Source organism: Mauremys mutica, chromosome 13 (genome assembly GCF_020497125.1).
Source record: "Mauremys mutica isolate MM-2020 ecotype Southern chromosome 13, ASM2049712v1, whole genome shotgun sequence".
Lineage (NCBI taxonomy): Eukaryota > Metazoa > Chordata > Testudines > Geoemydidae > Mauremys > Mauremys mutica.
The window spans coordinates 20,214,021-20,239,600 of NC_059084.1; the positions used below are offsets into that span (position 1 = coordinate 20,214,021).

A 25,580-nucleotide genomic window follows, 5' to 3' on the forward strand; every position below is an offset into this window, starting at 1 on the left:
ATGTACGTCAATGTAGAAACCCTTTCCGTCAATGTAGGAAGCGTCTACATTCCAGCAGCACAGCTGCTGCACCCTAGCTGTGCCACTGCAGTGTAGATATACCCTTAGGGCCAGGAGTGAATGCTGGAAAGTTTTACTCCAAGTTTTCTTTCCCCTATCCATTGAAAGAGCCAGGTTTTCAGCTGGTGTCAATCAGCATAGCTCCACCAACTTGAATAGAGCTCCACTCATTTACCCCAGGGGAGGACTGGCCCTAAATTTGACATCTGCACCAGTATCCCTGCTGGTAAACACATCTATTCGCAGAGAGTGAACACAAACAGGGAAGTGGACACAATCCAAACCAACCCGCTCAAAGGTTTGATCCAACACAATGCTTCCTTGCTATATAATAGTAAGGGTATTAATACTCACTTCTCCTTTTGGAAGTTGCTCTGAGACCTGTGGCTAAAAGATGCTGCTATTTCATTGCAAGGGGTTATCAATATTTGTGTCTACAGATGAGCAGGGCTGAGTTCCTCCTGCAGACTGGCATCAGTCTGAGAACCCAGTTAGGCTCCAAACAAGTAGTGGAGTTTCTTCCTCCTCCTCCTGCCACATGCCTCCCTCCAGCTTTCCTTCTGGATGGCTCTGAACTTGACAAAGATGCTCAGTACTTAATTCAGACCAGCCCCGTGCCACTGCAGCTAACTGGTTACAGGTGCTGCTGGCCTGGAACAGTCCAGTGAAACATCTAAAGAAAGCATCCCGGTGGAGTCTAAGGAGAAGCAGCAATGGGAGGTCTATGATCTTCCCCTCCCCTGCTATGCCCTACCATGGTGCAAATGGCACCAGCTTACACAGACACACCTGGAGACAATGGAGTTCAAGGTGCATTTGAGAATTTCCTGGCAAAGGCCTGGGTTCTGGCTTCCATCAAGCAGGCTGTAATCTTGAGCCAACAAGATAATGGGAGTCATAAACAGAGCTCAAGGTGCTACCAGTTTGCAAAGAGGTGGAGGAGGGTTCAGTGAGATCCTTACGACATAGGCATTCTTGGACTGGCCTGGGTAATGATTTAAGCAGTACGAGACGAAAGATGGCCCAGTGGTTAGGGCACAAGCCTAGGATTTCACAGACCTGCCTTCAAGTCCCTGCTCTACCACAGATGTCTTGTAAGTCTGTCACTTAGGGTATGTCAACACAGCAACTAAACACCTGTGGCTGGCCCAGGTCAGCTGACTGGGGCATGTGGGGAGGGTCCCAAAGCCCAGGATCCAGCCTGAGCCTGAATGTCTAAACAGCAATTTTTAGTGCCACAAGCCTGAGTCAGCTGACCCAGGCAGCTGCAACCATGCGTGGGTCTTTTACTCCAGAGTGGACATGGAGGCTCAATTTGCCGTCTGTGAAATGGGGATAAGAGCACTGCCCTAGTTCAGAGGGGCGTTTTAAGGCTGAACATAGTAAACATTGACAGGTGCTCAGATATGACAGTAATGGGGGCCAGAAAAGTATCTGAGATAGAGAGATCCAGAAAGTAAACACCTGAAATACTTGGCTAACAACAAATACGTATCCTCACCCTCTGAGAGCAGAGGTGACAAGGTTCTGTCTCATCTGCCGTCTCGTCTTATGCAGCATTGGAGGCTGCAGAGAAACGGCCTGAAGGGGCTGATGCTCTGCTCACTGACACTTAGGAGTAACTCCCCTGAAGACAGTGGGCCTGATTCTCTACTGCCTTGCCCAGAATGCTGCAATCATTTCCGCCAGGGCAAAGTGGCTGCACAAGGATAACAAATCAGAGTGGCAGTGGTGCTCTGTGCCTGCTTTGCATCAGGGTCAGGAACAACTCATGCTGCGGGGCAGCAAAAAGCCAGGCCCAGCGGTGCACATCCGAGAGAAGAATTGGGCCCTTCCACTTCTAAATGGGACAGTCACGTTCTGACATGAAACAGCAACTTCTCAGCATCTATGGAGGTAAACACTCTACTGGGACACAGGATTTACCATCACAGAGCAGAGCTTAATAGGGCCACTAAGTCTCTCATCTTCCCTTTGATTGTAGCCAATACACCCAATTCTGCTAAGGAAGGTGAAACCCTTTACTCCATGCAGTCAGTTGTGCAGGTCTGTATGGGGGAAGATGGGAGCAGGGGGTGGGGGTGGTGGGGGTTGTTTCCTGAACCTGGGAATGATCAACTCATGTCCTGAAACATGACATTTGATCACCCTTCCCTTAGCCTGCAAAACCACAAAAATTATTGCTTGTCATAAACGTATCCAGCTCTATGTCAATCCACTCTCACTGCTGGAGTCCCTGGTTAGATTGTGCAAACTAATCTAGCATATAAACTTGTAAAGTAATTTATATGACTGTCAGTTACCCATGTCTTCTAAAATCAAAATAGATGCAGAAGCCTAGATACATAAAAACAAAGTCAGGACAGAGGAGTAAGATATGCCCCATAGTCTCAGCACTTCAGAGCCAAACTACTAACACTACAGGCTGATGAGACACCAAGTATCACCCCCCCACACACACTCCATTTCAATACTTGCTGCATCACCACGTGCTCAGCTGTTTCCTGAAGTTGTTACTGTGAGAGAGGAAGTTATGTTGGCACCTCCTGTGCCTGGAAAATAGAAAAGGTTCCCTTCCCTGCTCCCAGTCATTACCTTTGTCAAGAGGTCATGGCTAAAAAGAGCAATGAACTCTGTGAGGGGACAAGGCCTGGGAGAGGACCAGGGAGTGTGCGTGCCTTTGCTGCTTGGAAAGGGTGGAAGCCCACAGCAGGGGAGAACAAATTAATGAGACTGTATGAACAGGAAAACATAGCCCCATCCTCTCTGCCCAGCCCCTATGGCACCCAGCCGGCTGAGTAGCTCCTGACCCAGTGCATTCGTTATTAGTATTCCCTGCAGCTCCAACCAAGATCCAAGCCCTATTACGCTCAGGGCAGTACAGACACCCACTGAGAGACAGTCCCAGTCCTGAAGAGCATACAATCTAAACAGTCAAAACGTGGGAGGGGAAAAGAGAGGTTCAGAGAGAAGGGACTTGTCTTAAGTCACCTAGCAAGTTAGTGGCAAATCAGGAAGAGAAGCCAGGTCTCCTAACTCCCAGTCCAGTGCCCTAGCCAAGAAACTGCACTGCTGCTTCTGGAGCCTATTCAGGGGACAGATTTATAGCCATTCCCACGGCTGTAAATGGAGTCTTGACAAAAATGCCAGGAGATCTTGATCCATGGAATCCGCTCACAGGCTTTCGGTACGACCGATGGCAATGCAGAAGGCAGAATTTCTGAATCACAGCCAGCACGCTTGCATGTGGAAGAAAGAGGGCCAATTTGACTCCTCTGTCCCTTGCCCATGAGCTGCATTGCATGAAGAAGAGATCAAGAAGACAACAGGAAAAAACGTGTCTAGGCTGCAAGCGACCTACCACCAGATGGCACTGCAGACAAATCACCTGCCTCCCAGGCAACCCACATATTTAAAAGGACATTGCTAAGTACTGTCCGTGATTGTCACTCTCCATTGTTTGCTAGTTGAATTATTACGCTACACCCATCATGCTATTACAAGAAGTTGGTCGGTTTCATAGCAGATCATGCTGTGTGTATTAAAATTAAAGGCCACCCAAAGGTGTCTCTTTGTTCCTAATCTTTCTAATTGGACATATAATGTGATTATCTGTGCTAAGGGTGCACACGGGACAAGATATTTGGATTCAGAAATCTGACATGTGGGGCCCAATTTTGTTCCCAGTTATGTATGCATGGTTCCCATTCATTTCCATGGAGTTCAGATGGTAGAGTCACTTTCTATTTCTTTGAGAGAGAGAGACAGACAGACAGAATTTGCCTCTATTTTTGCCCCTCCCCCCCAAGTGTCTGTAAATGGTCAGCTGGAGACTACAACACAAGTCTGCACAGACCTGGTGTATTGGCCATGTCAGGGGTGTTGCCTGGAGTGGGCATAGTAGTCAGAACACTGTGGTGGGGGCTGATTCAGCTCCAGGGCCCTACAAGTCAGTTTTGAGCTGCAGCTGTGCTAAGTGGTGCTCGGGCACATGCTAGGATCTGGCCTAGAGAGCACTGAAACCCACATTAGTTGTGGTGCTTGGCATTTGTATTCAGGCACAGCCCTGGCAACCATGGACATCATCATTTACAAAACATTCCAGCAAAATGTTACACCCAGGCCTTCTGGTTCCCAGAATAAACTAATATTTACCATTACCAAGGCAAAGAAATGCCAAAAGCTGGAAGCCTCAGGTATCCGGAAATTACTTGCCTTGTAACTGCAGCTACAGATTAACTACTACTGCTCTCTCTTGTCCGGTATGCAGAGGGACACAGGGTAACTTCCAGCAGCAGTGGCAATAGCTCCACTCTTACAAGCTGATCCTTTCGGTCTCCCCAGTAGAGGGGTTGCTCCTGGAGTGGAGGGATCCCAATCTCAACTACAGTAACCCCAGGATGAACATACACAGGCCCAGCTCCCACACAGGGGTCTTTTCCAAAGGTGCCACATTTCATGGTCTGGACAGACCAATTCTCACATCACAATAGTGCTACCTCATGATAAAATGTTCCATTGGCCCATCTCAGTGTCATAGGGATGATGCAACAAAGACTCTGAAAGTCAGGTTAGGGCCATCTAATGTCCTGCAGGAGAGGTCTGCAGACCCAGGATCATCCTCAGTGAAATCCTAGAACAATGGATGTAGGAGGCAAATAATTCCAGACCCTGCTCTTTGATTCAGTTTTCCATGTTTTCTCATTTTCCATTCCTGTCTCTTGTTCCCTCTCTCCCTCACTTTCCATTTTCTCTGGAGCTGAAAACCCAATAATTGGGAACCCTCCAGTCACTACAATATTTCCCCCCGCTTCTTCCCCAAACTCCCTCCCGCCCCCATTTCACCTTCAGTCGCAAAGTCCCTTGTTTTTCCACAGGATTCCAATGCGATACCCCTGCAGGCATTTTCCACTACAGGAGAAACTTCATACAATGGCAACAATGCATAGAATTCAGTCTGTTCTGTTCTCTTACCTTTCAGTGACCTTTGGTGAAGTTTGGTGGCGTGACGTCCCCGCCAGCCCCCATCCCATTTCATGCCCCAGGAGAGCTTCCTGATAACCTACGCTAGATGGACGGCTGCAGAACAAGATACAAAAGTGCACAAGGGAAGAAAGAAAGAGCTAAATACAAATATGAGCAGGATATTTACACAGCAACCCCCCCGTCCTCCTTTCAGGTGCAGAACCTGGCATGATGCACTTAGAAGAACATTTCTGAGCAGCTTAGGATAGAAATCAGCTAGCCTCAAATGCTCTGGCCCAAGCACTCTCTGCTCAGGAATGTAAACCTCTAATCCCAGTGGGAACCCAGGCTCCTAGGGGGACGCAGAGTTTTAAGTCCTCATTCATCATATTTGGCCAGAAGATTGAGGCCATTGCATATTTGGAGAGATCCACGGCTGACACGGACCTCAATCAGGTATTCTGTCTCAAGTGCATCATGTTGCCATGGAGTGATCTCCCCAGTGGAGTCACCTTTCTCCACACTGGGTCAGTACTAGACACCATTGGCCTATTCTAGAAACAGCTCATTTCATCTCTGCAAGGAAGCAGACTCTGGGAGTGGTCCTGCATTTAGAAAGAAGGTACTAGGAGGGGGAGGAGTTCCTGTCCTGACCATAGAGAAGGTGGTGTGAGTTGTTGCTGTAGTGCTGGGGGTTCTTTGCTGGTTCCAAACCTTAATCACCCAATAGAAGAGTGTGTCCACTGGAGAAACATGGAGCCTCCTACCCCTTCATGGAAGAACTCTGCCACCTCAGATGGATTATCATATAACTGCTCTTGTGGTGCCTAGTGCTCCAGGTGCCTGGTGCTTAAGATTAGATCCCTGCAAATCCGTGGGTATCTGCAGACCATTTTTGTGGATCACAGCGCGGATGCGGATACAAATTTTATATCCGCACAGAGCTCTGCAGCACATGCTCACCTGAACGGAGCGGCTGTCTCTCTGAATCATGCAGCAGCATGCTGGGCGTTCTGGGAGTTGTAGTCCCTAGCTTGCTCAAAGGGAGAAGGTAAACTACAATTTCCCAGAAGGGAGTGAGCCAAGCACCATTTTGAAGGTGGGATTGTTCTTTAAATGAGGTGGCGGCAATGGCTGCGTGCATTAGAACTGCTGCAATTGCGTAGGGGTGGGGAAGGAGGTACAGCAGGGGCAGAGCAGGTGGCAGAGCAGGAGGTCTCTGGGAGCAGTGGGACTAGTTGGGGGCTTGACACAGCCCTGCGTCACTGCTGCACAGTGACCTGTGGAGCTATTTAGAGCCCTGAAAATCTGTGGCTATCAGTATCCCCTGGGTGCAGATATCCACAATTTTTGCGGATTGCGGATCAGATGCGAATACACCTTTTTGTATTCACGCAGAGCTCTACTTTAGATGCCTCCAGATATGAAGGAAAGATAGTAAGAGGCCAATATTGCTCTGTCAGTCTTTAATGACCTGATCAAAAAGGAGCCCTACAAAAAGTGGAAACATGGATGAATTGCTAAGGATGAGTACACAAGAGTAGCACAGGCACATAGGGACAAAGTCAGAAAGCTTGAGGCACAAAATGAGTAACACCTAGGAAGAGACATAAAAGGCAATAAAAAGAGGTTCTATAAATACATTAGGGGCAAGTGAAAGAAGGAGGAAAAGTATAGGCCCACTAGTTAGCAGAGAAGGAGAGCTAACAGTGAAATCCTTGCTTGTCTTAAACACAAAAAAACAGCTTACAAGAAGTGAAAGATTGGACAAATAACCAGGGAGGAGTATAAAAGTATTGCTCAGGCATGCAGGAGTGAAATTAGGAAGGCCAAATCACACTTGGAGTTGCAGCTAGCCAGAGATGTTAGGAGTAACAAGAAGGGTTTCTTCAGGTATGTTAGCAACAAGAAGAAAGTCAAGGAAAGTGCGGGCCCCTTGCTGAATGAGGGAGGGAACCTAGTGACAGAGGATGTGGAGAAAGCTAGTGTATTCAGTGCTTTTTTTGCCTCTGTCTTCACAGACAAGGTCAGCTCCCAGACAGCTGCACTCTGCTGCACGGTATGGGGAGGAGATGACCAGCTCTCTGTGGAGAAAGAAGTAGTTCGGGACTATTTAGAAAAGCTGGACGAGCACAAGTCCATGGGGCCGGATGCACTGCATCCGAGGGTGCTAAAGGAGTTGGCCGATGAGATTGCAGAGCCATTGGCCATTATCTTTGAAAAATCATGGCGATCGGGGGAGGTCCCGGATTACTGGAAAAAAGCTAATGTAGTGCCCATCTTTAAAAAAGGGAAGAAGGAAGATCCAGGGAACTACAGGCCAGTCAGTCTCACCTCAGTCCCTGGAAAAATCATGGAACAGGTCCTCAAGGAATCAATTCTGAACCACTTAAAGGAGGGGAAAGTGATCAGGAACAGTCAGCATGGATTCACCAAGGGCAAGTCATGCCTGACTAACCTAATTGCCTTCTATGATGAGATAACTGGCTCTGTGGATGAGGGGAAAGCAGTGGATGTGCTATTTCTGGACTTTAGCAAAGCTTTTGATACAGTCTCCCACAGTATTCTTGCCAGCAAGTTAAAGAAGTATGGGCTGGATGAATGGACGGTAAGGTGGATAGAAAACTGGCTAGATGGTTGGGCTCAACGGGTAGTGATCAATGGTTCCATGTCTAGTTGGCAGCCGGTATCAAGTGGAGTGCCCCAAGGGTCGGTGCTGGGGCCGGTTTTGTTCAATATCTTCATTAACGATCTGGAGGATGGTGTGGACTGCACCCTTAGCAAGTTTGCAGATGACACTAAACTGGGAGGAGTGGTTGATACGCTGGAGGGTAGGGATAGGATACAGAGGGACCTAGACAAATTAGAGGATTGGGCCAAAAGAAATATGATGAGGTTCAACAAGGACAAGTGCAGAGTCCTGCACTTAGGATGGAAGAATCCCATGCACTGCTACAGACTAGGGACCGAATGGCTGGGCAGCAGTTCTGCAGAAAAGGACCTAGGGGTTACGGTGGACGAAAAGCTGAATATGAGTCAACAGTTTGCCCTTGTTGCCAAGAAGGCTAATGGCATTTTGGGTTGTATAAGTAGGGGCATTTTCAGCAGATCGAGGGATGTGATCATTCCCCTCTATTCAGCACTGGTGAGGCCTCATTTGGAGTACTGTGTCCAGTTTTGGGCCCCACACTACAAGAAGGATGTGGATAAATTGGAGAGAGTCCAGCAGAGGGCAACAAAAATGATTAGGGGGCTGGAGCACATGACTTATGAGGAGAGGCTGAGGGAACTGAGATTGCTTAGCCTGCAGAAGAGAAGAATGAGGGGGGATTTGATAGCTGCTTTCAACTACCTGAAAGGGGGTTCCAAAGAGGATGGATCTAGACTGTTCTCAGTGGTAGAAGATGACAGAACAAGGAGTAATGGTCTCAAGTTGCAGAGGGGGAGGTTTAGGTTGGACATTAGGAAAAACTTTTTCACTAGTAGGGTGGTGAAGAACTGGAATGGGTTACCTAGGGAGGTGGTGGAATCTCCTTCCTTAGAGGTTTTTAAGGTCAGGCTTGACAAAGCCCTGGCTGGGATAATTTAGTTGGTTTTGGTCCTGCTTTGAGCAGGGGGTTGGACTAGATGACCTCCTGAGGTCCCTTCCAACCCTGAAATTCTATGAATAACTGATGGCATCAGGAAGGCTGACGTGTTTAATGCCTATGTTGCATCAATCTTCACTAAAAAGGTAAATTGTGTCTAGAGACTTAACACTGTTAATATTAACAACAAGGGAGTAAGGAACACAAACACGAAATAAAAAAAGACAGGGTTAAGAATATTTAGATAAGGTAGTTGTTTTCAAGTCGGCAGGGCCTGATGAAATTCACCCTAGGGTACTTAAGGGACTAGCTGAAGCAATTACAGAACCATTAGCAATGATCTTTGAGAACTCAGAGAGGATGGGTAAGGTCCCAGAGGACTTGAGAAGGGCAAACAGTACCTATCTTTACAAAGGGAAACAGAGAGGACCCGGGGAACTATAGACCAGTCAACCTAAATTTGATACCTGGAAAGATACTGGAACAAATTACTAAACAATCAATCAGGGTTATAAGGAATAGCCAGTATGGATTTGTCAAGAACAAATCATGCCAAACCAACCTAATTTACTTCTCTGACAGGGTTACTGACATAGTGGCTGGGAGGAAGCGGTAGACATGATATATCTTGATTTTAGTAAGGCTTTTGACACAGTCCCACATGACGTTCTTGTAAGTAAATTAAGGAAATGTACTCTAGATGAAACTACTATAAGGTGGGTGCACAACTGGTTGAAAGACCATACTCAAAGAGTAGTTATCAATGGATCACTGTCAAGCTGGGAGGATATATCTAATGGGGTCCCGCAGAGGTCAGTGCTGGGTCTGGTACTTTTCAACATTTTCATTAATGACTTGGCTAATGGAATGAGAGTATGCTTATAAAATTTGCAGATGACACCAAACTGGGAGGGGTTGCAAGCACTTTGGAGAGCAGGATTAGAATTCAAAACAACCTTGACAACTTGGAGAATTGGTGTGAAATCAACAAGATGAAATTCAATAAAGACCAGTGCTACACTTAAAAGGAAAAATCAAATGCACAACTTAAAAATGGGGACTAACTGGCAAAGCAGTAGTACTGCTGGACAGAATCTGGGGGTTATAGTGGATCACAAATTGAATATGTGTCAGCTATGTGATAAAGTTGCAACAAAAAGGCTATTATCATTCTGGGGTGTATTAACAGGAGTGTTGTCTGTAAGACACAGAGGTAATTGTCCTGCTCTACTCTGTACTTTTGAAGCCTCAACTGGAGTATTGTGTCCAGTTCTGGATTCCACACTTTAAGAAAGATGTGGACAAATTGGAGGGAGCATCCAGAAGAGAGCAACAAAAATGATAAAAGGTTCAGAAACCTGGACTATGAAGAAAGGTTAAAAAAAAAAACCTAGGCATTTTGTCTTGAGAAAAAAAGATTGTGGAGAGCCTTGATAACAGTCTTCAAATATTTTAAGCGCTGTTATACAGAGGATGGGGATCAGTTGTTCTCCACGTCCACTGAAGTAGGACAAGAAGTAAATTTAATCTGCAGCAAGGGAGATTTAGGTTAGACATTAGGAAAAAGTTTCTAATTATAAGGATAGTTAATCACTGGAATAGGCTTCTCAGGAGGTTGTGGAACCTTCATCATTGGAGGTTTTAAGGAACAGCTTGGACAAAACTGTCAGGGATGGTCTAGGTTTACTTGGCCTTGCCTCAGCTCAAGAGGCTAAACTAGAGGACGTTCTAAGGTTTCTTCCAAACCTACATTTCTATGATTCTGTGTGTCCCGGGGTGTGGTACATCACCCTAAAAGGATCCAGCCCCAGGAAACTGTAGCACAGAGGCTATAACGGAACACAGGGAGGAAGGGGTTAACAGAACAGCCTTTCCAGAGGCAGAATGTACGAGGCATGGGTTCAGTGGGCCAAGCCCTGCTTCCACTGATGTCAATGGGAGCAACCCCGGGTTCAGTGGAGAAGGATCACACACACCCAACACCAAAGGGCTCCCAGTTCAGAGTTTGAAACAGAGATGGGCTTGTGCTTCAACAATTCCCACCAAACCCTTGGCCAGGCACACTCAACCTGGGGGGAAAGGGGCTGATTTGGCCCAATATGAGAGAGGGCCATTTGCAAAGGCTTGATCTTAGTTCAGACCCAGTGTTTGGGGCTGGCTGGATCTGGGTGGCAGATTGGTTCCGGGCCGTCTCTAAAAGGAAACACAACTGCAGTGGGAAGGAGTGTGACAGGAGCTGTGCCCAATGCCTATTTCCAAGTCCTCTGCCGCTCCTAACTACTGCCTTGTCCCGGAAATGCCACTGCTCTCCCGCGCTGCTGGGGAGTTGGGAAGTGAGCGGCTGAAGTGGGAAGCCCTCCTCCTCCTCCTCCAGAAAAACCAGTGGTTTATACTGAAATGCCACCATTCCAGGAAGTTGCTTAGGCAAGCCATTAGGGCCTGAAGTGATCCCTGGGGATGGTCCTTGTCACTGAAAGTAAACAAAGAACCTCACCTCCTTGAAGCCTTCTTAGAAGTGTCTTGGTTTCTTCAGTCTGATGATCAAACCTCCAAGGCAGAATAAAGGGAATAGCAGAGAAACTCTCAGGATAGGTATTGTGCAGGCAGATCCCATGCAAGTCTCTTTCCAACCCACTTCTGCCCTGGCAATGACCTTAACCTGGCAGGCTAACCCATTCATAACAGCAAGAGTTAATTCAGGCTCTGTGCTAGCTTGGCCTTGGGCCTCCCTCTAAACCAAATTTGGAACTGAAGGACTCACATAGGTTAACTCCCCGTAGGAGCACGGAAGAGGGACGAAGGTGGCCCAGGGGTACAGTCTCCTACAGGCAGTCTTGGGGTCAGCAAGGTTCAGGGCTCTGCTAATGCTCTTTACATTCCATCAACTAAGATTGGAAAATGATGGAAGCTCCCATATACCTGGGAGGAGCTGGGAAATCACTGGGCATGTAGGTTCGATCCTTCTCCCTCCAGAGAAGAACACTCATGACTTGCAGCAATTTCCAGACACAACAAGGGGGACAAAGCGGGTTTTTTAATTGTATGATGTTAGCACTCAGCAAAGGTGCTGCACTGAGGGCACTGTTGACTAGAGTCCTGTATTTGTCCATAGAACAAAGACAGCTTGTTTAGCAGCAAGGCAAACTTCCCGACTCTGTGTCTCGGCCCTGAGCAGGAGGCACTAGTTCTAGGGACGACACAGAAGCGGAGTTTCCCTGGCCAAGGGGCTCCACTGAGGCTTGTGCTCGGTTTAAGCTCAGTCTGGGGCCCTGGACTGCCATGTGTTCAGGTCCATGTGCAAGGTACGTTGGCATGGCACTAGTGGGGCATGGTGGAGTCTGTTTGAACCCTACGGTTGCAGAACTGAGCACTCTGCCGCCAGCTTCCTAGAAGGTCCTTCTAGGAGATTTGTGGGGTGGATGGGCCCTCTTTGTCAGGTCCCAAGACTAGAGATGGGCTGCCCAGCCCCCCCATGCACAGCCCAAGAAGTGGACGGTGGCCAGCTAGCTAATCGTTGATGTCACTGGAGATCATGGTGGGGGTCTGCAAGCTACTGTTTCTCCTGCTCCACTAGAAGGCAGAACATGGCAAAGGGGGGAAGCATGAGCCTGTTGGAAGGAAGAGGTCACTCAGCACTGACCCAGGTTCACAGACAGGGTCCTGAAAAGCTTGCACAGTCCTCTCTGCAGGCAGGTAGCCCTTGCCATCTGCTTCTGCTTGCAGCTTGGCTGAAGCGTCAGCTCTTTGTATCCAAAGCGTGTGGTGTCGGTTCCACTTGGTCCAAGGTCCACTATTTCATTTCATAGCGCCATGCTGCACACATGTGCATCCCTACACGAGGGCCTGCTTGAGGGCCAATGCCCGGGTGTGCTGTTCTGCACCAGTTAGGCACAATGCACCGAAAAATTACTCCAGTAATGGGAAAAAACATTAAACCATAAATTAACTGTGCTGATTGGTCGATAGCCATTTCTGGTTACACAGGAATGTACCTCTGCCCCTACACTTCCAGTGAGAGATCAGCCTATTAAATTGCTATGGCCCCCCTGGACCAAGCAGTGCCATGTAACATTCAATAGCTTAAACAAAACACATGGGCTCTGCCCTGAGTGCACAGTGCTTTCTAATGTGAAATCCCTGGACAATAAATACTAATGCAACGATGCACAACAGCAGCCAGGCCACCAGGTCTCTGTGCACAGCTGAGTGTTATGGGGCTGAGTGGAAAGATCTTTCTACCGGGATGGGGTTGCAGTTAGCACGTTTCTTATCACCTTATCCATGTATCTCCATCTGTCACTTGGCAAATCATCTCTCGGGCTTAGTGGTTTGAGCATTGGCCTGCTAAACCTAGGGTTGTGAATTTAATCCTTGAGGGGGTCATTTAGGGAACTGGGGTAAAAATCTGTCTGGGGATTGGTCCTGCTTTGAGCAGGGGGTTGGACTAGATGACCTCCTGAGGTCCCTTCCAACCCTGATATTCTATGATCATGGAGTGGATAGCTGTATGGCAGGGCCCCATGCTGTGGTACTGCTCAGTAATGTGCCTCCCCTTCAGCTCTGTCTGCCAGGGGGAGAGACGGGGTGGATTGGAAGATGTATGGCCTTCTCTTCCAGTCCCTTGGGTTGTAGCCTTTTAGGCCAATCCCGGTAGTGGGTATAATCCCAGTGTTTTAACCAGAAGGCAAAAGGAGAAACATCTGGCAGTAACTGGCACCATCGCTGGTAGTGTCAGGATGGAGGCCAAGCTTTCCTCTGAGCCCGAGAGGTGATTCACCCAGTGACGGGTGGAGATGCATACACGAGGCAGTGTGGGGAAGCCTACAAAGTGATCACCCACGGCCTGCCTGAACAGAGACACCATCAGCATCTATGTCGAGCATGCCCTGCCTTGTCCAGCTGGGCAAGGCTCCCCCTTCAGATAAACAGGAAACTGAATGGGACAGACGCTCTGATGTGTTTTCTTTGAGAATGTTTTACAACACGAGCCAGATGAAAAGAAAGAACAGGCGAGATGTAAACAAGCTAATTTGAGCATCTCCCTGGGGTCCTGTCAGTCAGCATCAGCTACAGTCAACACCTCCCTTGTCAACCAGAGAACTGCCAGGCCATTCCTGCCTTGTGGGAGGAGAGTGTTAATGGCTTTCAGGTGCTTCAGCAAAGCCGTTATGGAGAGGGCTTGCAGAATACACACAGGCACGCATGCAAAACATAAGGTCACCTACTATGGTTTCAATCTCCACTTTCTAAGACACCTCTTCCCATACCATGGTCATTTCTTGGCTGCTCAACACTAACACTTACACTTCAAAGCGCTGCCGTGGCAGCGCTTTGAAGCGCTAAGTGTAGTCAAAGCGCCAGCGCTGGGAGAGAGCTCTCCCAGCGCTGTCCGTACTCCACCTCCCTGTGGGGAATAACGGACAGCGCTGGGAGCCGCGCTCCCAGCGCTGGGGCTTGTTTTCACACCCTGCTGCAGCGCTGCAAATTTGTAAGTGTAGCCAAGCCCTAAGAGAGACAGTTTAATGCTGTTGAAAAATACGCTTCCTAAAGCAGCAAAGTTAGGCCTTGGCCAGAAGCAAACAAGGAGCAGCAAGAGGCCAGTCACAATCAATTGAACGACTTATTAGATTTCCAAAGACCATTTCCTGCCAGGTTTTTTTCCCTCTCCCTCTTCTTCCCACTCTCCAGTGCTTGAGTTCAAGCCCAATGCTGAGCCAGCAGCACACCTGTGTCTAAACCTAGAGTGCTCACGCCACATTTCCCAGTGGAAGAGAGGTTGAAGAACTCAGTAGAGAAATAGAAAGTCAGGGTGGATCAGTGCCAGGGTTGCAGGGTACAGCTACAACTGGGAAGGGATTTCCAGAGATTGGGCCAAACTTCAGTGACAGTCTGACATCCCAGAGACAGTGTACTGAATTCAGCTTGCCAGGGGGAGAAGAGGAGACGTGGGAGGATGAGCCATTGTCCTATATAAAGTTGAAGGTTACTGATGAGACATTGGCTGCCTAATGTCGGTGAGTTGGGATAAAACCAGGAAACTGGTTAGTGACCGTACTCTGGACCAACCAACCAACCATCGGACCACTGAGTGACAAAACAGGGCCACCAACATATCAAGCAGGCAACAAAACAGAGCCAGTGAACCAAGCAGCCCAAACAGCCAGCCAGCAGATGTATTCAATTAGCCCAAGGGCCAATATCCAACCAAACACCAGGCTAGCCAGCAAAAAACAGACAATAGACTCCTTGTTCCATCCAACAGCTGAGTTAATAGCAAAAATGTGCGGTGAGCGAATGAGCAGCCAAAAAATCTGCACCAGCCGCTCAATAAGTCAATTAACCAAAGACCCACATAATCAAGCACTTAACTAGAGCTGAGCAAATAATTCACTAGGAGTTATTTATCTGACAAATTGGTCTTTTTCTATTTGGGGCATATCTGCTGGCAGATGGCAATTGCCTTAAATAGATTTTCCATGAGTATCTTTTTGACTTGTTTACTCTATAGATTAATGGCAGGAACTTAAAATTTGAACTGTGTTGGTTAGTTGTGATTGGTCAGTTAAGTTACATGATACTGTTTCTGTTCTCTGATTGGATAAGCATCATTTTGCCAATCAACCTCAATCACTGAAATGTTTGCAGAAAGAGAACACGACTGAAGCAAATGGATATTAGCAGCAATTCACCTAGTGCTACGGCTGAGACATTAGTTAATCAGCCAGGATATAATAACTGTGCTGTTCAAATAAAGAGTCAAGCAAACTGTAAATGGACCAGCTAGCAGACTAATTAACCAACCAATGAACAAATCATTCCAATAAATAGCCCATCACAGAGTCAGGAAGAATGAAGGACAGTTTTGCAATTCAAGCATAGGAGCTCTGGGTTCAGTTCCTAACTCTGCTATAGACTTCCTGTGTAGTGTTGGGCAAGTCACTTCATCCCTCGTCTGCAAAGTGGGGATAAACAGCACTTCCTTCTCCCCACTTTCTGTCTGTCTTGTCTGTTTAGGGTGTAAGTTCTTTGGGGGCAAGGGCTGCTTCTGACTGGGTTTGTACTATGCTTGGCACAATGGGGTCCTGATCTTGGGTGATGTTCATAGGCACCACCATGATATAAGTAATAATAAAACTGTAAAAGGACTAAACCCCCAACTAAATAACCAACCAGTGAATAAGTAGCCCAAGTAAATAAACATCTGAGCAAAGAACAAGTAAACAGACAGTTAATTAGCAAAGAAAACTACACAGGTTAGGCTTTTTAGATATATATGATTTTTAACCTCATGGCATTCCTTTATCCAGCCAACTAGCAGAAGAGATATAACCAGCCAACAGAAAATCTAATGTACCATGTAGCTCTCCGCAGGGAACCAGCTAATCCAGCCATCTGTCAAAAGCAAAGCCACCATCCGTCAAAAGCAAAGCCACCATCCAGCATTACATTATTTGAAGAGGTAGCTTGGAGTGCGTCAGAGTGGAGGCTGCATTGCTTGTCTCCACAAACCTCTGAGAAAACGCCTCTGTAAAGGGGAAAAGTGTGCAGCCAGGCCTGGTGCAAGGATGTTTCGCGCCCTATGCGAAACTTCCACCTTGCGCCCCCCCGTCCCCGAGCCCCCACCCTGAGGCGCCCCCGCCCCGCAGCAGCTCCCCCCCTCTGCTCTGAGGCACCCCCGCTCCGCCTCCACCCCGAGCACACCATCACTGCTTCACTTCTCCCGCCTCCCAGGCTTGTGGCGCCTACGCTGATTGGCGCCGCAAGCCTGGGAGGCGGGAGAAGTGAAGCAGCTCACCCCTACCCTGCCTCCTCCCCGAGCACGCCATTGCTGCTTCACTTCTCCCGCCTCCCAGGCTTGCGGCGCCAATCAGCTTAGGTGCCGCAAGCCAGGGAGGCAGGAGAAGTGAAGCAGCCACGGCATGCTCAGGGAGGAGGCGGGGCAGGGGTAAGCTGGGGCGGGGAGTTCTCCTGCATGCCGCCCCCCCGCTTACTTGCTGCAGGCAGCCCTCCCCGCGCCCCCCTGCTCCAGCTCCCTCCACCTAAATGCCGGCAGCGACCAGGGTGGCCGAAGATCCGGCTGCTGCGTTCACTGCTGAAGAAAATGCCGCCCCCCAAATCCTAGTGCCCTAGGGGACCGCCTAGGTCGCCTAAATGGTTGCACTGGCCCTGTGTGCAACTCTGAACGGGGGTCACTGCCGTTTTCTGTTTGGAGTGGGGATGAGGCTTCCTCCATACAAAACACTTCCTATTTCCTGCTGACAAGACCTGCCACTCATCACATAAACCAGTGGGCCAAATTCAACCCTTCTGTGAACAGGAGCAGTGGTGACCTCAGCAGAGTTGGGCCCGTGCATTCTAGAGTTGAATTGGCCCCATTATGGATGACATTCATGTTGTGAACTGAGCCAGAGGCCCTGTTCCAGGATGGGGCTTTTTCTAAAGTAGTGGAAAAAGGACTTCCTACTATTCCTACTACCTAGCTCCTATACAGTACTTATCAGTAGGACTAAAAGCACGTTACAAAGGATGTCAGTATCCTTATCCCCATTGTACAGATAGGGAAACTGAAGCACTGAGAGGTGAAGTGACTTGTCCAAGATCACAGATTGGTTAGGAAGGGAAACTAGCTGCTCAGACAAGCTGACCTAGTACAGACTATGGGCCCAGGACTGCTTTTCCGCATGCTCATGATTAAGGAAAAGTTTTGCATTATTTCACTGTTGTGAAAGAGAGCAGTGGGGCATCTCCAGTTCGACATCAGCATTTTTGGGGTGGATCTATGCTCTGTGGCATCCGTGTTGCCAAACCATATTGTCAATCACTTTGCAACTGCTTGTGATACCCAGTATGACAGGCAAAATGCATCTAGCAGGAACAATGTCATCTCTGAAGTACCAATGTGCCAGTGGAATATCAGAGGAATGCCACCATCTTCTGCCTCTTTAGAGTTTAGCGGGCATTATCAGAGCATAATAATAATAATAGTACTTAGCTGATTCAAACAACAACTAGCTGATTCAAATGATCCTTAAGTGCCCTTATGTCCAAGTGAATTGCACCTGATTTTTTGCCCAGGTTCTTCAAACTTGGAGTGGAATGATAGGACACATGGGCCAACACTCATGCAGGGATATTATCAGGGCCTGTTTGTTTTGGTACTCAGAGGGCTGATAAGCTATAGACCTGATGGGAAAAAAAGTCAGCATCCTCACTGCAGATGGGTTTTCCTTTATATTTCATTTGCATAGGCTCCCATGAATCTGGTTTTGAGTTTCATGTTCAGATGAAATCAAAATCTTGAAGCCAAACTCAGCTAAAACCCATCAAGTTTCAGCATTAAGAGCAAATAAAACCACGGATTTCACATCATTTCAACACAAAACTATAAATCAACCCACGACTGGCTTGAATCTTGGCCAAGGTTTGACTGAAAGGTTCATGAACCTTAAAGAATCTTTTGATGAGCCTGGTCTAAGATTTGATTTTATAATGAAACCCAAAACCAGTTGAGCTTTGTAAGTTTCATGTAGTTTCCGGTTTTTCACACAGCTCTAGGGACATAGCTACATTGACATAAATCTAGAGTTATTTTCAAGGCAGTAGAATTACTCTGGATTTATGCTGGCATAACAGAAATCAGCCTTACCCTGGAAAAAGATTATTTTTAATCTTTGCTTTCTGTCTTGGTAGAACTCACCACGTAAAAGTTCCCAACCTCCGTTCAGACTGTAGAAATGGAGATGCTGATAGAGCACCACCCCTAGCATTTATCTGAAATATCCGGGTTTCACCATCTGTGTGAGGAAAAAAGGAAACTCAAAACCTCAGGCTTTAATTGATCAAGCTAAACTTAAAATCAGGGAGTCTCAATGAAGCAAGACCAAGAGCATGCCCTCAGCCGCATGGACGATCCTCATCCCTGCTGGGTCTGGAGTGTATTAATACCTGCATGGCTTCACCCAAAATATTCATTAATGAGGCTTTCTCCTAGGTCATGAGTCTGCCACAAGAGACAGAAAATCAGCATGTTTCACCCACAGAAATAGGAAGGCCAGTGAACTGAGGGATTTTAAAATATAGAGGTGCCAGACTAAACCAGAGGGCTGCAGAACGACCTGGCTTTCCGAAGGCTTGGTAAATGTTATTACAACTGTATTTGTGCGGCACCCTTGCTCCAAGGGTGGCAAGTGAGAGTTTGTGCTTCACAGAGAAGTGCTATGGAACATGAAGGGCCAGATTCTCCCCTCGCTCACGCTAGTCTGATAGAAGTAAGCAGTGTAACTCCACTGGCAAGAGAGACATTGGCAATGGAGTTACACGGATCTGAAACGGCTGTACGCGAGAGGGACACCAGGCTCACAGCGTAAAGGCCCTAGGAATCACAGGGAGCTGTAATACAAAGTCCTGTGTATAAAGGGAGCTGTATGCATTGAACCCAGTGGGCCAAGTGCTGATCTCACTTACACCAGTGTAATGTCAGCCATTTCAATGAAGTTGCATTAATGAATTGCCTTCAGTAGAGTTATTCCGGATATAGGCTGGAGCAGTGTTTGGCTCAGTCCCAGCTGCTGTTCACTCCTGTGCCAAGTTTTCCCTGCAGTCAGACATTAAAGAGCAGGAATGCCGTGTGTTTGCTTACCTTGAATACAAAATTCTGACTGTAAAGGTTAAAGTACTGGCAGGAAGCTGGAGCTGTTTATTTACCCATGGGGCTGTCAGAGCCCAAGAAGTGTGATGTGAGCACAGCTGTCCCATCCCGCTGCACTCAACCTGTGCCCAAGCTAAGCTCCAGTCCTCTCCAGAGCACAGACAGGCTGCTTTCCTGACCACCCATTCCAGCCGAGCGGCTCATTGCTGTCTCTTCTCACCACCATCCTTGCAGATGCCAGAAGGGTCTCAGACTAAGCGTGGGCTGCCAAATCCCCCAGCCTTCATAGAGCCTACAATCACTCCTGCAAGCCGAGTTGCTCTTGTGGTCCCTTCACGTAGGGGAGAGAGAGTTTCCATTAGTAGGATGCCCTGGCCACTCCACTCAGAAGACGAGTGCATCAGTTTGCCATGCTCCTAATCCCATTCCGGGCCAAGAATCGCAAAGCCATTCACTCCTTATGGGCGATGACTCTTCTCATGGGCATGACTGAGAAGAGAAACAGGTACTATAAGCTATTCATAAGGGCAACTAGGTCCAGCCTCGCTTTTCTAATTATTGAATTAACAGGAAGATAACTCATCCCATGGCAGCCTACACATTGCCCTCCAGTACGGATGCACTGAGGCGTCACAAACGCTGACGAACTGTCGGCATATGAAAACCACCACTGCAATCGCTACTAATTGGACCCTTCGTTGCCAGTCTCCACAGAGAGGCCAAGCAATGAATGGACCATGGAGAAGCAAGCTCCATTCCTGCTCCTGGAGGTGGTACCCCTATTATGGGGCAGTATCAGCGAAGTTAACTGCTGACGCCCAGGCAGTACCAGTTCGGTGGATAAACAGAGAGCTTCAGTTTCCCGAGAATCAGGCCAGCACCAAACACGGATCCTAATGCTCTAGTGTTTAAAGTATAAAACAAACAAACAAGAGTTGGGACTTCTGGATTCTGTTGCCAGCTAGTCACTGTGTGCCCCTGGGCACATCATTTAACCTCTCACTGCCTCAGTTTCCCTATCTGCATAAGAGATTTAAATCACATCTACCTCATGAGAGATTTGAGGCTTAACTAGTGGGCGTAGCACAAAGGCCCTTGGGTGTTAGTAATTCTGGCCAAGTGACTGGTTCCCCCCCAAAGGTTGGGTCTCTGCAGTGTGATTCAAATGGGGGTTGAAACAGGATTTTGCAGGGGTGCCACAGAATGACACACTGCACTGTAGTTGCTCTGCAGCATGTGGTGCCAATTTGCACAGACTGCGTGAATTTGCCACAGTTTTTAGTTGTTGCCATTGTACGTATGGTGTCAATCTATGGCAGGATATATTCCTGCTGCAGGTTCGGAGCAGTTTTTACAGTGCCTAGAGTTGTAGACAGGTTGTTACGGTTCAGGACTAGTTGTACCTTTGATCTCTCAGTCTTTCTGTGGGTACCTTTTCAAGTGACTGGCCTTGTACCTTCACTTCTCCTAGGATGGGATCCCACAGCTCACTCCACTTTTAAGCTATGGCAGCCATGATTATTTTGCAGGCTCGACTGTGTTTGGTCACCTGCATGGATTCTTTCCGGACCAGTAGGTGACACAGTGACTCTGAGCAGCCTCTTCAAAACCAAGTGTTATTTATTTATCCAAAGGGACAGCGCAATCAGAGGACTGGGTTCAAACCGAAAAGGACTACACCTATAGCCTTACCGAAAGCTTACCATTTCCTTCTAAGCCCAACCTATCCCAGGCACCACTACGCCGGGACCAGGGCTCTATCAGCTTTCTGCACATTCTGCTCCTCCACCTCTGTTCATCAGGGCTGTGCTTTTGAATAGTTCCAAAGTTTTTGGCATTTCCCCCCTGAAGGTCCCGTCCGTCCCGCCTGTCCCAAGCTAAGGGATATGTGCAGCTTGGTCAAAGACAAATTTCAGACGCCCCATGCAAGAGTGCTGCCACCTCCAGAGCACCTCGTCATGGCATAGGGTGGCCCTGCATCAGTTTCCCTTCACCAGTCTCTCAGAGGGAATCATGTGGCTCAGCTCTTGGGCTGGGCACTCTCAGGAGTTCAGTCCTCTTTCAGGATACTCAAAGTCCAAGCTAAATACCATCTTCAACAATAGTCCCAAGTTAGTTCACATAAACAAAAGGTCTTCTACCCCTCCTGGGCTTAACTCGCAGTTCTTTTCACTCTTATCAGAATGGTGACTCTCTGGGCTTTTTCCCTGCTGAGAATCCAAGAACAAGATAAACCAAAAAGAGCCTACTCCAGTCTCCAGGTGAGCCCAGCCCGGCCACCCTAAAGGTCTGTTTTCCTGCTGTCTATCAAGTCAAAACTCCCAGGGCTTCTTGCCCAGAGTATGGCCTCCTCTCTGCCTTGGCAGGTCACTCCAAGCCTTCCCTAACTGGAGTCCTTTTCTTCCCTGCTATCTCAGGATCTCCTACAGGAAACTTCTTGCTCTCTACAGTTTCTGTAGCTATCTGCTGCCCCACTCTTCCTTTCCACTCAGGCCCCTCTGAACTAAATATGGTAGAAGCCCGAGTGAGTCACATGACCACTGGTAATAGGACCTTCTTCACTCTTCCCAATGTGGGGAGATGAACTAATTGCATCACAGGTGGGACTTGGCCTGTCTCTTCATAAAGGGGCCAGGAACCATGTGACACTCTGACATCTGTATTGTCAGTTAAATACTGGTATCCAAAGCCATTCTCTGACATGGGGTGAGCTCAGATGAACAGAGGCACACATAACAGTCATAAAAATAAACCAGATCTCTCTCACATCTGTCAAAGGAGGTCTAGGCCAAGCAGTTACAACATTATGTCCGAAAGACTAAGAGGTACCATTTGTTTCCAACATGCCCTCTAGTCTAGACACATATACAATACTCACCTAGGGGTATTGCATCTGCAGAAAGCCTGTGCCAGTCAATCATTTTCTACCACAGTCATTTAGTGAGGATAGGACCTGCTGTCTCTCACAACCCTCCTTCTATCAGTCCTCTAGGACCTGACAGATATTTTGACCTTATTCTATCCCTTTGTTCAAATTTCTGATCATCAGAGGTGACTTGAAACAGTTATAGATTTTTTTTTAAAGCAAGTAACAAAAATTAAAGGAGGTTTTTCAATCCTGTCATTGGTCTCAGCTGTTGTAAGAGGCGTGTGTGAGGGTGTTCTCAGGGGTTGGCTGGACTAGGTGGGCAGGAGAGCTCTGGAGAGGACTGGCAGAAAAAAAAATTCACAGGAAAAATCCAGATCTTTTTTGCAAATATTTTTCCTGAAATTTTAAATGTTCAAAAAGCTCCAGCCACTTGAAAAATGGTAACAATTGTTTTGTAAAAGTTTTTTTGGAAAAAAGTCTACATGTTGAAGGTTTTTTTTGACAAATCCTGCTCATTGGTATTTACCATCAAACTAAGATGACTCTCATTTGCTATAGCTCACCCTGGCATTATCTCCTGGTGCTGCAGATACTAAGTAGCTTTCTAAATTGTAAGCTGTAATGCTTACTAGTCACCCCAGAAGTATGACTAGTGGGTGCATCAGTCCCTGGGAGTAGTTTGCATGTTATATTTATAAAGTGCTTTAGGATCCTTTGGGATAAAAAAAAATACTACAGGCATGTAAACTATTATGTAAAACATTAGTATCTAGCATCAGAAATTACTTCTGTAAGGTCCATTCTCTCTCGCTCACCCTCATTCATTCAGCTTCTTGATCCCTATCTTCTATTCTTTCCTTTTCTCTTCCAATCTCTTTTCCTCTTTCTCAGTCTCCCATATCTTCCTCTCCCAGTGCCAAATTCCCCACTGCTAAAAGCGGGTGGGAGTTCACTGAAGAGAAGCTGCACTTGCTTGTGTCACACATTGACTAAGTGTGTTGTGTCCCCCGTCTAATGACTGGTCCACATGGAGGATGAGAGCCTACTACTGCTATAAGCTAATTGAGCTCCTCCTTTAACTCAAGGGACGGAGGTCTGTGCTTTGGAGATGTTTAGAACAGGTTGGGAACACGTACCACTGAAACCCCCATGTGTACAATAAGCGTTCCTCTGTCTGCACCATTACCCAGCACATTGACATTTCCCTGCATTTCTGCCATTCTCCAAGGCAGTGCTCTTGAAAGGGGTATCAGCGAGTGACTAGTTTGTGTACACACAGGTCTAATAGCAGAGAGAAGCCCAAATCCCTCGACCCAAACCCACTGACCTTTACAGGAGTTTCGTTCTGGTTCTGAAGTTTGTAGTTTGAGCTCATCTCTAAACAGACAGAAAAGAAAAAATCAATTAAAATGAATTTTTCCGTATTGATATTACTAACCTACACTTACATGGGAACTTTCATCCAAGGGGCACAAGCTTTGCAAAAATGAGGAAATATTATCCCCAAATTACAGATAGAGAAACTGAGGCAGAGATCTTAACCAACTTGCCCAATCAAAGAATTTATGGGGGTAAGTACGATCTGGAGGTGTGCAGGGCTAGAGTTATTTGGGGATGTAATGGATGTTTTAAAAGGTACCAGGAATATTTCCATCTGTTCCCCTATCTCTTGGCAAGAAGAAACCCTGAGTTCTAAAAGTTATTCTTATTATTCTCCTGCTTGTGAATCGTTTTCCAGAATTTGATTTCATTTTTTCCTGCTCAGTTTTGTGAGCATATGCACAGAATTAGATTCTTTTCGTAGACTATACTCAGCCATTCTCTACATTATAGGCCAAATTCTCCTGTCTGTTATTCTGGTGTAAATCTGGAGTAACTATCAAAGTCAATGGAGTCACACTGGGGATACAACCATGTAAAGGATGGTGGAATTTGGCCACTGGGAGCCAGACACAAGGAGGAAGATTATATATTTGGGAAGAAAAATCAATGGACTGGGATTAGAAGGTGATATCATTATTAAATGTGCATGTAGGTTTGGAATCAGGAAAAGACACTGTTTAACATAAGCTGACAAGTCAAGCAAGTATGCAAGAACATGATCTGGGACTTCCCAGGCAGACCTTGCTGGAACTCTGAGCTGGCAGGCTGAAAGGGACATGGCTTTAGGCTGCGAGAATAAATAGGAGGTTTTTCTGGTGTGCTTTAGGTGAATGGACCCAATTCTGTTCCAGTTCCAGAGGAACACTGTTAATTTAAGTGGGGATGTTCCAAATTTACACCAGCGTAAAGGAAAACAGAATTTGATCCACTATCTTCCCGTGCAATTTTGTGCAAGTCTAGGCAACAAAAGGTGCTTTTAATTGACAATTTTCTCACTCTATCAATAATTTGCCATACAATTCTGATAGATCGCTCAATCTGTTTAATCTAGCTATTGATCAATCATCTGGCATCCTGTTAATTAGGGAGAGAAAAAAAATTGACTGGCCATAAGGAAGCAGAATCAGGAGTTGTGGGCTGAATACAAGGTCAGAAATGAGAGGGGTTGTTATTCCTACCGGTACGCAGTGCTGTGAGGAGGCTGGAGTGGGACAGGTCAGTAGGGGTATGGAGGGAGTCAACCACAAAGGGTAGGCATTCTGGTTACAGCATCAGACTCAGTTCCTGAGCTAGCCTATAAAACAGGAGGCATAAACAAAACACTACTTCTATTGAACAGAGAGGGCATGGATGGTTGGTTTGGTAAAAATGCACATTCAGTAAAGATGGACAGGCAATGATATTGTACAGATGCAAGTGAGAGCAGATTTGGCCTGACAAGAGGGGGCACAGAAGTCAGCCAGGGAGGTCTTGAGGTGTTGACATTTTTATTACAATCCAAAGCAAAGAAAATCTCACTCCCACACACCCTGTTACTCTTACCCTTTGAGGTCAAGTATTCTCCGCCAGCCTCTCAACCCCCCCCCACCCCCTCTCAGCTTAGCATTGTCATCACTGATAATGTTTTACTCTTATAGCAAATGTAAAAGGATGGCAATTTTTTATTTTGAATAAAGGGTCATCAGCCTGAAAAGGTTGAGAAACACTGGCCCTGTATGTGCACTTACCCTTTTCACAGGCCATTTGGGTGATTGTGATTGCAAAAAAATGGTAACTGCACATACAAATGGCCAAAGCTGGGTATTTGCAAACACAATTATCTAGTCTGTGTATGCCGTCCCAGTACCTCCATGCTTTAAGCTTTGTTGAAAATCAGTCTCTGTAGGAATATTACACAACTCTTTATGCTTGCCTATGATCTATGAGATATTTTAGGCAAAGGACTCTTAAAAATCTTATTGAAGTGCTGAGCAAAAGTATATGCCTGAACTATCTGCTAACATAATATTAGATTGAAGAAAATAGCTTTCAATCAGAGGAAACTCTGGGACCTAATAGGCTGCTGAAT

The 25,580-nt window shown here is 46.9% G+C and overlaps 1 long non-coding RNA gene across 1 annotated transcript; it reads right to left on the reverse strand.

The window, feature by feature from the left end:
* Positions 1-18,321: 18,321 nt before the first annotated feature.
* Positions 18,322-24,805, reverse strand: LOC123347177. The gene is made up of 3 exons (XR_006573067.1): positions 24,691-24,805; positions 23,457-23,506; positions 18,322-18,406 (listed from the first exon to the last, which is right to left on the reverse strand). It is a non-coding gene; the product is annotated as an uncharacterized LOC123347177 (long non-coding RNA).
* Positions 24,806-25,580: the final 775 nt, after the last annotated feature.